The sequence below is a fragment of the Mytilus californianus genome, unplaced genomic scaffold, assembly GCF_021869535.1.
Source record: "Mytilus californianus isolate M0D057914Y unplaced genomic scaffold, xbMytCali1.0.p SCAF_12, whole genome shotgun sequence".
In the NCBI taxonomy this organism is placed as follows: Eukaryota; Metazoa; Mollusca; class Bivalvia; order Mytilida; family Mytilidae; genus Mytilus; species Mytilus californianus.
Window position 1 is genome coordinate 65,184,121 of NW_026262604.1, and position 14,582 is coordinate 65,198,702.

Consider the following 14,582-nt stretch of genomic DNA (forward strand, 5'->3'; position numbering starts at 1 on the left):
GCATATACAATTCATATATGCATGAAAATATGCCAAGAACAAACTTATCTATAACAGAAATGTCTATACCATATTAAAGCCCTCAATAACCCGAAAGTAACTTTTAGATTTCGATTCATGTGCATCGTTAATTCTTTAAAACACGCCCAAAACAAACATTTGAAATTGACAAACTTAGTACAATTGATGAATTTCATTTTTTGTTGGTGATTTATACATCTTCTGAGAACCTTTGTTGAAAATGTTTATAATATCCTTTATCTTGAAATATTAAACGTATGTGCAAATTTTGTTTTTGTATGTTGGTTTTGTGTCAGTGTTTTCGTTATGTATGTGTGTGGGTGTTGGTGTTTTTTTTTTTTAATTTTTGATTTTCTTATTTAAATGTATCTTGTTTTCATAAAAGTTTTTCCCACACTGATCTCTTAGTTTTAAACTAAGATCCTTTACTTTTTCAACATTTGTCTGGATGTAATTGCATTTAGACGAACTGTGTTAACCTTCTATGGAGCGCTTCAATTAAGATAAATGTATATCTATATAAAAGCAAAAAGCATTTTTCGAAAATTAAAACGCTTTAGATTTCTTTGGTTTATTGCATGAACCTAAGCGCAAATACATACAAATAAATAATATTTACTTGGATAATAGTTTTATAGTCTTAATCGTAACATTAACAGTAACGTGAGAAACCATGAAATTTCTTTTTTTTTCAAAACTAACATTTTCATTTATAGCTTATGTTTGACTTCTTTTGAAGTAAGTTGATAATATACAAAATATTTAAGGAATTTTCAGCTCTGGTTCTGTGAAGTGTAATGACCTTGACTTTAATTTTGAAGGTCGTTATTTCTTAAGACATTGGCATACCTTTGTATTCAAGCTATTATATGCATTCGTATTTTATTTGTTCAACTTTTAGATGACAATATTTTATAGCTAGCAAACACTACAAATTATATATTTTTTTAATTTCGATGAAATAGATTTAAATATTTTTCTTGCTTTTCACCTGGAATAAAGCATGGAAGGTAATTTATTTTTTAAATTAGAATAAAATTGTAAACATGATTGCCCCTTTAAAAAGGTCGAGATACTATCTGGAATATTTATCGCAATATTAGTTGTATCCTAGGGTTATTGCCTGGTCGTATTTGTCACAACTTTTAATGCTCTTTAACAGATATTTATAAATATAAGACAAGAAATGAAACTGAATTAACTGTATCTGTATTATCCCTCATTTCAAGGTTATCTACTTATATGATTTGGACTTCTAACTGTTTTGATTCGAGCGCCACTAATGAGTCTTATGTAAATGAAACGCGCGTCTGGCGTACCAAATTATAAACCTGGTATCTTTGATTTTTTTTAATGGTACTATCTTTTAAATGAATCTCAACTTATTAAATTTGAATGCCGTTTTTCAAAATCTATAGATCTCGTTCTAACCTGCCCCATTTACGTTCTTAAGGCAAATAACCTCGGACATCAAGTTGCAAAATAAACGTATGGAAATAGTTTAACCCCGCCCAATGTTAAAGTGTTTGTCCTATGTAGAAACCTTTTCAGTTTTGTCTAGTCTTGGTTTATATCCTGTAAATAAATAGTTAATGAATGCAGTTTTCTGTAAATTTTAGGACTAATTGTCTACTCTAGGGTCAGTTTAGAGCTTGCAATCTTGTAATGAGGTGCATTTTGTTGAAGATGGTATGTTGACATTCAGATGACTATTATTGTCTCCTTCATAGACGAATACACCACTATTTTCATTCAGTTTGAACACAAACAATAAGTGCCTCAAACTTTTAATGTAATTGAATTTCTGTTATATATTTTTCAAAAATATTTCTAGCTATAAATTGATCACTGCGTGAATAATACAAATTCCAAATCCGGTTTTATTAGTAAAAATAAAGTGTGTTCATGAAATTTAATTCAATATATTTATAATTTCCCACCGTTCGACAGTATATTACTGTCATAACGGTACTAGTGAATACTGAATATCAATACGGGTACTTCATACACGTACATGTCACGTGATATTGAGACTGCTTGTCAAACATCAAACTTGACAAAAATGAAATAAAGTTCAATATTATTCATAGTTACATACCATTTTACATACTATATATTTGTAAATAAACGTGTATTTTATTTGGCTGCATACACACTTAATATGTATTCATATCACAGTGATTCATATACACAAACATTTCATTCATACTGTCCAAAGTAAAACTCTTGAGACGATCTTTCGAGCATTGGGTTTTGGACACATGTTTCCGACAATTTCCACTATACTTAAACTGTAGTCATTTGACTGCATTTTAAATGTAGTTTGACTGAGTTAACTCCTATTTGTTATTTTTTTTTCTAGCCGGCGTGATCGTTGAGGAGAGAGCATAATATTTATTGTACACACATGATCATCAGATTATATTTGATTTTTATGCTCATAAATTATGTAATTTCATTATATATTTATAATTACAAATACTGTGTGTTATATAGGTAAATTCGGTTTCCACCAGTTGGGCTATCGGCTGTATATAGAGATTTTAGTAGTTTTTATTGATATGCTTATATAGTTTAGAAGAGTTGATACTTGATTTCTTTGACATGGTATATTAGGTCTATAAGACCTATTACAAGTGCACCCTGAAATAGCTAACAAACCTTCATTGTGTTTAAAAAAAACTCGTTGTTTGGCTTACAAAATAACTTAATATCATAGAATTATGAATCCGATATAGATATACATATAGCATGAATACTGAAAGAAGGAGATATTTAAGAACGTGTATATTTCTTAATACAACTTCGATAGGTCAGATGGATGTCTACATAAATTTATCTTACACATACATAGAGCACAAAAACTACACAGAAAACGTTCGATTGAGCATCACAAACCACCTCAATAACAGGAGGTGACTCTTGTCCAGTTTTATGCTCTTTTTCAACTACCAAATCTTTGTTTTAGATTTGTATGCAATAATGTTTTGAAAATTAATGTGCTCACATTTTTCATAAAAAAAACAAACATGATTTAATAAATTTTTACTGTTTCCTACAACAAAATTTGAACAATGACTTCACATCACAATTAACGCAAAATTAACACTCAAGAAAGTTGCGGCTTATTTCGGCATTTTGGTTGAAGGTCGTTATCCTTTGTCCTTGACTTTGAAGTTCCCTTTAGATGATTTTTCATTGTTGGTTTTCCTTTCTGTATTTGTTAAATGTGCAACTGAGCTTTAAATTCACTAAACGCCATATTGATGAGAACAGTCATGACTGTAATAAATAAGATTATTATTCATTTAGTAATAATAATGTTGTTTGCAAAGTATAATACACTAATATAATAGTAAAAACTACCTAGGGATTATATTTTTCATTATACAATTAAAATTGTTTTGGTTTCTTGCAATGTTGGTCATTAGGTATTATTTTTTTAATATGACAAATTAATCATCTACTGCAGTGTATGAATTAAAATCGGGTGTGTTATCGTTCAGTCGAATGACGTAATTCATGATTTAATAAAAGATAATGAAATAACTCAGCCGTACCCTTTTACTTGTATTAAGTCAGTCCGTTGTTCTATTTGAGAAATTCATTTATTAAGAAAATGTGGTATGATGGCCAATTGGACAAATTTCTATCAGAGATCAAATGATTTAAAATTAGAAACCAAATGTCATCGTACGGACTTAAACACTGCGCAAAACCCATACCGTATTGCAAGCTATAAAAGGCTCACATGACAAATGTAAAATATTTCAAAAAGAAAATTTAAGGCCTGATTGATGTACAAACAAATAAACGAAAAACGAACATATACAGCAACAAATTACATTCACTGAATTGTAGGCTCCTGATTTCGAGAAAGCACAGGCATAGTGTGGCGGTGTTAAACATATTTGCGACTACCTGCTGCCAACCTGTTCTAACCCAGGGGGATAAGGGGGTTAACGTCACCAAATAATAACAAACTATAACAAATCAGATTTGATTCATAAGATACGAAACACAATTAACAAAAAGACAAAAAGTTTTTACTTAACTTTGTTTCAATTAAGGATTCACACTTACTTGTACATAAGCATAATGTTGTTATTTTTATTTCATTCATAGGTTTTCTTTTAAAGGATTTAAATGCACACGAAGAATTTCAAAGGGTTAGAAGTTTCTTAAATAACAATCAATAATACGGCCAAACCTTAGGAATTATTTTTCTTCTGTCAATTTCTTTTCTTTTTCTTTTCGATTTTGATTGTAAAAAGTAAAATTTCAAAACTACTACACTCCGAGGAAAATTCAAAACGGAAAGTCCTTAATCAAACGGCAAAATCAAATGATAAAACACATCAAACGAATGGACAACAACTGTCATATTCCTGACTTGGTACAGGCATTTTCAAATGTAGAAAATGGTGGATTGAACCTGGTTTTATAGCGCTAAACCTCTCACATGTATGGTCCGATTACACAGTTATCGCCCTTTGATTTTCACGAATAAAGTCCCTAGTGTGGACAGTGTGTTGCTTGCCAATTTTTTTAGTACCCCTTCCAAATGTATTCCTTCATGTTTTATGCCTCAAATAGCAAGTAGGGGGATGAAATTACACTGTAAAAAAATTTGGGTCATGAATTGTAAAGTAAAGTAGTGATTTGGTCCAGCTGAAAAAGGTTGAAAATTAGCACTTCGGAAGCTGTCAAAAGATTTCAAGACCCCCTTAACATAGAATTGTCGATATTTTGAGTTAGAGCCGATGAAGTTTTCTATAATTTTGATATAATTTGTCCCAAAAGTAGTACAACACACTGTAAAAATATTATTGAGAAAGCGCAGGTGGGATTTTTTTTATTTTCATTTATTGTCTAAAAGAAATGCACTACGAAATAACTGTGTACTCGGACCGTATGACAGTCGTATCAAATTCCATTCATAAAAAAAAACCTCATCATTGATAATAGACTTATACTTTTTTACGCCAGACGCGCGTTTCGTCTACGAAAGTCTCATCAGTTACGCTCGTATTTATAAAAGTTAAAAGGCCAAACGCAGTACGACGTTGACGAGCACTGAAGGCTCGAAATTCTAAAAGGTTTTGCCAAATACAGCTAAGATAGAATCGGGGTATAAAAATCCTTAGTATTTCCAACAAGTTTTGTAAACAGTAAATTTATAAATACTACCATAACAATGATAATTCATGTCAACACAGAAGTCCTGTCTACTGGGGAAAACTGTGTATAATTTCAATGGTCTTAAATCCTGTTTAATTAAAAATATTTTTTACATATCTGCATAAAACATCATTATACTCGACAATTGGTGTAGTTTAAATCCACTTTTAAAACTTCTCAAACATTCTTCAAATTTCCCATACATTTCACTTGGTTGACTGGCATTTACTTAAACTGACTTCAAATTAAATGCTATAAATTATCCAAACTATTGATTCAAAACATGTTCATTAACCTTTTTGGAAGTTTATCTTGGGTGAAATGGTTGATGCAGCAATAATACATTATAAATGTACTACTCAGTATCATACCTTAATATTTCCTAGAGTCATTTTATAAATATAAAAATAGAAATTAGGAATTTTGTGGTGAACACATATCTTTCATGATTTCTGTTTATTTTTTTCACACGGTTAATGAAATGAAGTATTTAAAATAGCCAAATGGGTGTGTTCCCATTTCGCCTTAGCTGTGAATTCCAGGTAAAAAAGGTAAAAAAAATACTAAGGCGAGATGGGAATTGAACTAAGGCGAAATGTGAATTTAGATAAAATTTTTAAATAAACAAATTAACCCTCTGTGTTTTTATGACAATTTAAACAACATGTAATTATGGAATTGTTTCTCTTGAATTATTATTTTCATATTCATTTAATACAAGTGGCCATTTTTATGATTTCAACTCAGAAAAAAATCTACAATAAAACATTTATCAGTAGGAAAGTTGCTTCTCTTGAAATATTTTTTGTTTCATTTAATAGTTTTAAGATTTTATGCAATTAGAAAAATCTGAATACTTTATTTATCTTTTACATTATGCAACACGTTCGTCGTGCAGCGGCCTTACCATTACTGCCCTTAGATCGCTTGGAAGACTTTTGGTTTCACGTCTAGGAAAACACACCGCAGACAGATGCCTGCACCAAATTAAATGACTATGTAATTCTGACATGGATAGAGGGCAGATACCCACAACCAACCTGGAATCACCACAAAAAAGAAGGACCCAGGATAAACAGTCATTTAGAGGGCTGGCATAACAAGCTGAAAAAGAGGGCCAAAATAGCACATCCAAACATATTTGACATCATCATTGTGTTCAAGAAAGAGCAGCTAACGAGGTAAAGAAAGTACAATATGCAGCAGGTGGCAAGATGAGGGGGAAATCTAAAAAGTATAGAGAAGTAGAAGAAAGATTCACCACTTTGAAAGAAAACCTACAGAATGGTACAACAGACTACATTCAGTGTGGTGATGCAGCATCCTACACCCTTAAACTTTGTAACTAAATGAATTTTGAACATTCCAATGTGTCCATCAGTGCCTTGTTTTTCATAATATGAACTATCACAGTACTATTTATTTATGTTTATGGAAATAATTCTTATGTTTTATGCTTTTTTCTTTTGCGATTATTTATTACATGTACATTTTCTTTATTAGTATGCTAATTTAAAATTGTGCATGTAATTCAGTGCTGATTTAGAAACAAAATATGTGTTATGATTGTATGATATTTGTATTTGTCTTTATTTTATTCATTAAAAATATGAAATATTCCGTATCCAATTTGTCATCTCTAATAAGAAACAACAACAAAGGCTTTATTTACAAAATGTATCACAAAAGTAAAAAATACATTTTATAAAAAGATAAGCCACTATAAAAAGAATTATTCAAAAAGTGGAAAAATCGGGATGACACCAAAAACATTAAAAAGTATGTCATGAAAACTTTAACGGAACATTATATATCAACTAATTGCAATAGAAACAAAAATTAACTTAATTACATTGTTTACACAAGTTCCCATTCCGCCTTAGTTAATTCTTTTGTACCTGAAAATTTGTACTAAGGCGAAATGGGATTAATTTTATATTAATGATTTTGACAGCTAAGGCGAAATGAGAATAAGCCAACTTCCTAATCTGCAAATGTTTATATCTATCTATAGCTATGTCTATATATATATTTGTATTCACAAAGCGTAGCAGATAGCAATCTCGTGTGATTTCTCGTTTTTGGTCAAGGTTATAGAATATTGTATACTTATACTTATTTTTATATCTAATATAAATATGTTTACATTAGAATCTTTAATTCAGGCGAAGTGTTATTCAATGAATTTATATTAAGGTTACTTTATGCACTAATGTTTTCATATATTGAAAGCATGTCATTGAACTATGAAGTCAATTTCATGAGAAAAATTGTTCAACTATAGAGAGATCTATGCACTATTTCATGAGAAAAATAGTTCAACGGTGGAGAGATCTATGCACTATTATCAATGTTATGCTCCTAATTTTGTTTTATTGCACATGATGATTGTAAAAAGAGTAATGACCTATGTACACTAAAACTATCCATATTTTTATTACGTTATTTATTTTGCTGTTTCTGTTTACATTCATCTCTGTTATTTGAAACATGAACAAGCAACTTCAGAATTTTTGTATAAGTTATTTGAGAAATGTCCAATGTCAATAATTCAAAAACGAGAGAAAAAAGTAATGAAGTAAATGAATGAACCTTTGCAGCAACTGATTACGGCTTTTATTCATAATTCCCATCAACATATGTCCTAAAATTAAGATAACATATATAAAAATTAGCAGCGACTTTGTCCAGTCGATGGAAATAGAAAATACTTCGAGAAAGAAATTTCTTTTTTACTAAGGTGTATTTGTCTCAACCTCTCAATAGTAAATACACTTCTCCAGAGGCTTTTGATGAGTTAGAGAATGCATTCATTTCCTTTTAAAATGACCACATTTTGTTACGCGCATGGGGAGTTTAACTTAAGAACAGGTATACTGGTATTATACTATATTTTGTTTATGCAAATGAATACTTAATGCATATTTTGCATGATGTAGAAAGTGGTGTAAGTGAATACATTTTCACCTTTATGAAATCACTTTTGTATAATTTACAATTGAAAAGATTTTATCCTGATATTTCAAAACCAAATGCTTATGTTGATAAATTGTCACAGTTGTGTACATATTTTCAGTTTTAAAAGCAACTATGAGAATTGGTCAAGTCCGACGAACTACTAGTATATCAACATCTCAAAACCTCAAAGATTTTGCAATATTCCTTATTTCTTATCTTTCAAAGTTAATGATGCTACACAAGCAAAGGTCAAAACAAAAAACTTTATCTTGACGTGAAACCTCGACATCAAATTGCAAGTTAGGGACTTATAACTCAAATCAAAGCACCATAGAGCTTCATGGCTTACGGTTTATGAGTTGCATCAACATGTCGCTTAGTAAAATAGTCAAGTGTAGAGACCTCCTACAATATATCACCGGGTCGTTTCGGTCTAAATTAATTAAAGCTTCCGATGATATAGCGATCAATTTAGAAAAAAGAATGTTGTCTATATATAGCTATTTTGTTTGTTACGGAGAAGATGCGTGTACAAAATAAATAGTGCTGGGGGATATGACTATTATGAAGAATATGTTTGGATTAGAGAATGGTGGAAAGAACTTATTTTGATTTTATATTGGTTTGATAAACATTAAGTGAAGTCAATGATTGTTCTTACTTGGACCTAACTTTAAATATAACGGTCAAGAAAAAAATTGATGCGACAAGCACATTCGTCACTTTTTGCTCTTTTTTAAACATCACTCGAAATTTGAACATTATTGTAGATTTTTAGTTAAACTGTTTGAGAGTTAAGTGTCACCTATTATTCTATAAATCTGTTAGGTTTTGAGATTGAAAGATATGAAGAAAATTGATAAAGTTCACTTGCAGTATTTTAAGATGATCTTGGACTCCGTACAAGAACAGAAAATTACATGGGAAATGTAGAGATATTCGCTGCACTTTCAATTACTATTTAGATTGGTGAACTGTAAAACACTGCTTAAACCCACGTTAGTTATTAGGATTATTGCATAAATTATTGTATACATTACATATTATATATGTTCATAGTTAATTTTCTCACATCTATGTGTATATGTTATTTGCATTTTTCTATCAATGTATATTGAATTCCTCTTGCAACACTTTATGTGGCTGAGAGTTTGAATAATGATTTGAACTTGAACTTGAACTTGTAGCACTTTTGAAACAATTTAGATTCATTTATTTCTTTTCCGTCAACATAATTTCATTTATCTATGGCAACTAATCCTTGCACCATGTAGTGCAACATAAATAATATATACAATAAACATTGATCGGTAGTACAAATAACTGAATTATAATCCAATATGATCACTGAAGCATTTTAACAAGCAAAATTGTGTTGACGAACTGTCTGGGAACTCCCTCGGGCAAAGTTGACCTTAGATGGATTTGGCTTTTGGTCAAAAACTGTTTCGGGTCTCATCATTACCTTTAGAAAAAAACGTCTTTGACAATTCCTGATGAAGGTGAATCCAGAAAAGAGCTTCAGGCGCTTAAATTGTATATAGTTAATTTCATTTTTACCGCATTAATAAGATGAAAATAAAACAGAACTCCGATATAGATTTCGGTTATAGTCCAGTTGAGTACTATAATTTACATCAATAAATGATTAATAATCAGATTTTTTAAAGTACTTATTTTGCATTGAATATCTATCAATGTAGTAATACAAACTCGGACAATTGTTTATATGTATTTTGCTTGATTAATGTAAAAGTTGTTCAGTGTATCTAATGTTAAAACTTTCTTAACATATTTTAGAATGGTAATTGAGCGAATGAATTAACCGTAATAGCAACTGGTCGGGTGTCATATTGCTAATTTTAGAATATTTATTCAAATATGAATACCCGGTAAATAGAATCTTATTATCGATATGATAAATACATATAGAATAATATGTAAAAATAGAATTACGGTTTTTTTTTTATTTTCTTTTTTCGTTATTGACATAAATTCCTTTTTCTAATTAAAACGGACAACATAAGAGAGTAGACTACAAGTCAATTTCCTTATATTCATATATCTTTGATATTCGAAAAAAAATAAACATTTTCATCTTTTAAGAAGATATAGAGTGTTTGACAGCAGACGACCTCCCCAACCGCACCCATTTATTGCCGTAATTATGATATTCATTTACTTTGATTACTCGATGGAAAATGATTTATGAAAGCTATCCAACATCGCCCTGATTAATTTTAAACACCCTCGCCCTTTTATTTAACATTGCAGATTCTTGCTGAGTAATGGATGATCGAGTGTGTGTTCTCTTTGTATATTCATTTTAAAATGTAAAGCAATGTAAACCCAGCATTTTGACATTTGAACCTAAACGTTTTTCATTCATATCTTTACCATGTTTACTGTTTTCTGGTATTCAAAGCGTTAATTTATTCAAATGTTTTGTAGTGTATTTCTATTGGTAGTGATTTAATATATATTTGATTGTCGTATAATTTAAAATAGATTTGTATTATAGTATAGTATAAGAAAGAGTAAAAACTGAGAATGGAGACCAAAGTATGCCGTATTCACAAAGTATATGTTACATAACAAAGTAGAAAATAACCACCACTAATGTATCCCGAGACTCTTTTGGTCGTTGCACCTTAACTTGTTGACGAGGAAAGGAGTTATTTCCCTTTTTTCGACGCAACTTAAATCGCTTCAGCATGATCAGTTTATCATTATGCAAATGTATTTTATTTCGTTGTGGGTGATGTCATAAGTGACATTTTTGCACTAGTTGTATTACATTGTTCATTTATCAGTAAAAACTATAATTTGAGCCTTATATAATTGTACATTTATCCAAATTTAACGGCAAAATATTGGCTCTTCTCATACATCATCCTTTACTGGTTTGTGTGGAATAACGATGTGCATTAAGTGGACAATATATTTTGTTAAATTTTTTGCCCATAAGTGTTTTATGTGTTCATTGTACCGATGGTCTTTCAATAACAGTATTTGGTATCTTCACAGCAAACTATTGACTGATGTTTAAATACAAATGAATATCATTCTGATCATCTGTAATTGACTTAGCCTGGGATACTTCTACGTGTCTTATCAACAGACAAGTATTCTAATAAAATAACAAAAAGTGCAAATTTGTTGTTACATTGAACAAGAAAAGAAACATTTTAAGTGGAGGTAATAACAAATAATTGCTAGAACAGGGTGGATATTTTCGGAAATAGAAAAAAAAAACACAAAATAATAACCAAATCATCTTCAACTCAAGATTAAATTTATTTCATGACCTGGATAATTCAAAAGATTTCGTTTTTTGTATTGGCAGACAACAGTTAAAAGACATTGCTCCCATGACAACAGTACAACAGTGCAGAGGGAAACACAAGAAAAGCTTCTTCTTACTCGTCATTCAACGACTATAGCAAAACAAATAAATCATACGAATTGAATGTATTTACTGTAAAATGTTATAGGGATGTAAAATCATTGACCGTGTGCACATGATTAGTATGAGAGCCCGCTTCATATTAAATGTGCTCCGGTCAATACTTTTTTACACCTCAATAAAATTACTAAAAGAAGCGTTCACTCTTAAATAAGAAAATGGAAGTGTTATATGATAAGAACAGCCTCCACACGGTTCTGTGGATTTACTCCGATATCTAGGGTAAACAGTAACTGGTGCTTCTCCTTAGGTGGCGCGGTCGTCATGATAATATTTAGTAATAAGTAATTGTTTATCGATTTTAAATACGGAATGTCAGTAGGCATTATAAAATGTTCAAAAAGAATTATAAATATCATATACATCTTGTTATTTATGTACACACTTTAAATAAGACTGATAGCTGGCACTGAAATGTTTGGTCGACGTATGTGTAAATTTTAGCCAAAATATTCTTGAATTTTTATAATATGTGTCTAAAATTATGTTATAACTACCCATACTTAAAGCTTACATTTTCATTTATAACTGTAATCTACAAATTTCTGTCATTTAGCTGGAATAAAAAGAAAACAAATGTACCTTCTATATAAAATGTTTCTTTAAAATGTCATATTGCCATATGTTTTATCTTCGGTCGATTACTTTCAACATTGCTGTACATGAAGAATGTTTTAAAAAAATTTTCACATGTCACTGCTGGAGTTAACAATATAATTTATGAACAAAAGATTAGTGATGTCACATGTATTTATTACTTTTCCTTCAAGCAAAAATGATTTTCCCCAAACTATTTCGGGGAAACTATTTTTTTTTTATTTCCTTTAGGCAATTTTATATACATTTAGCGTAAACATGTTAAAAAGAAAAAAGGCACTTGTGAGTAATCACCCTTTTTTAAATTAAAAAAAAAAATACATTGGATAAATGGCATAAACTACAACCCATTTTGTCAAAAGAAAGACAACGAACCAACAAAAACCATTTAATTGTTTTGCTTACTTTTTATCTGTATTGTCGACATTTTCTTCAACTTCCTTACAAGTCAGAATAAAATTTCCTTAGTTTGATATTTGAAATTTGAAAAAAAAAAAAATAAATATTGCAGACTGAAAAGTACATGTCTACTCTGTACTTTGCAGTTTTAGTAAATTAAACATTGAATTTTAATAGATAGTCTAATACTTTTTTAACGGAAAAAAACCAAAAAGATTTATAACGTCGAGCTTAACAGAATTTAAAATATACTGCATTTTATAAACGCTTATAAACGTTGTGTTTTGTGTACTATTGTTTGTCTGTTTATCGTTTTCTTTTTTGAGTTTGAATGTGCTTCTGGTATCTTTCGTCCCTCTTTTATAACATAAATTAAAATCATTGTTTTGTCTTCTTTCTTAAATGCATGCATACAATTATGATCTAACCAGTGGTTTTCTAATATATAACTTTTCATCATAGCCATATAGTTGGCGGTACTAAATAAACACAAAAACATAAGTTTTATCAATAAACATAGACACCGCGACGTACACACCCTATATTTTATATAGATTTTAACCAGGGCCAACCCAAATGTCAGAATGAATTTCGTTATTATCGTCCCAGTATTGTTTAAACCATATCTTTATTTTTATATGCATAGTCAATTTTCTTACTTACTTATGAAATAACAACTTATTGGAACCACCCTTTTCTGCATATATTACCAAGCCCAAATCTATATCATTTCAAATGTTTAATACAGGTTTTGTAATATTAAAGTCATGATGACAAAATATTTTATAATCATGTGAAAAACTGCAATTTTCTGTCATCAATGAAACGTGACCAGTTTAAATCTCAGCAGTAAAAATGATTGATCGCGTGTTCAAAGTTAAAATCAAGTCGGTTAAGATTCAACCTTATTTATCATTATTATATTCAGTTACCTGTAAACATTTTATTATTGATTTATGCTTATTTGAGCATATAAAAAGACATATTCATTAAAATAATGTAAGCTCGTTATCAAATACTGGGGGAAATACTAATAACAAGGTTATTATAAGGAAGTATTTTTTTTTAAATTATAAAAAAAGATGCAATGAATATGTACTGGTTTTTCATTCATTTTGATTATGCACTTTCCATTCTTGTCTTGTGGGGGTACTTTTTTTCTCGGTAAAAACAATGTGTTTCGACTATATTATAAACAACCAAAATTTTAAAATCATACAGGAGCAAGATTTGTTTTTTCAATCAATGAAGAAATGATTTTTTTTTTGCTAAATTTTAATGAAAGCAAATAGTTCTTTTTCACTTTCCTTATTCCACAATTTTTGCACTTTTGAATTTCCCTCCATCATAAAGGTTCAGGAAATGCAGAGATGGATCCATAAAGTAGGAGTTGTATAACTAATAGGACATCGTTGATAATTGTTTGCTGGAACTTTTTTTCTTTCTTTTCTACAAGTATTATAATTAGCGTTTTCCCGTTCTATTTCGATATATAATTTTTGATCATGTAAAAACACATAGGTTATTATCAAAGACAGGGGAAAATATCTATTAATTTCTGGAATCATTTCTGAAATTATTAATGAACGTTGCAATGAATACATAACGGTTCTTTATTCATTTGGATAAGGATTTTACCATTCCTCGCTTGTTGAGGGGCATGTTTATATTTTCTCTCGATGAATAATGTTTTTCGACTGTAATAAAATTAAAACAACAAGCGATTTCTTATTAACATACAAGAGAAAGGCATTTTTGAAACTCACGAGCACTTACCAGATTAATCCTTGTATAAAAGAAAACAAAAGTTCCAGCAAACAATTATCAACGATGTCCTATCATTTATACAACTCCTGCTTTATCGATCCATATCTGCATTTCCTATACCTTCAATAAAGAACAAAATGTTCTTCTAATTTTCAATGGAAGCAAACAGTTTTTTTTTCAATTCCCCTCTGAA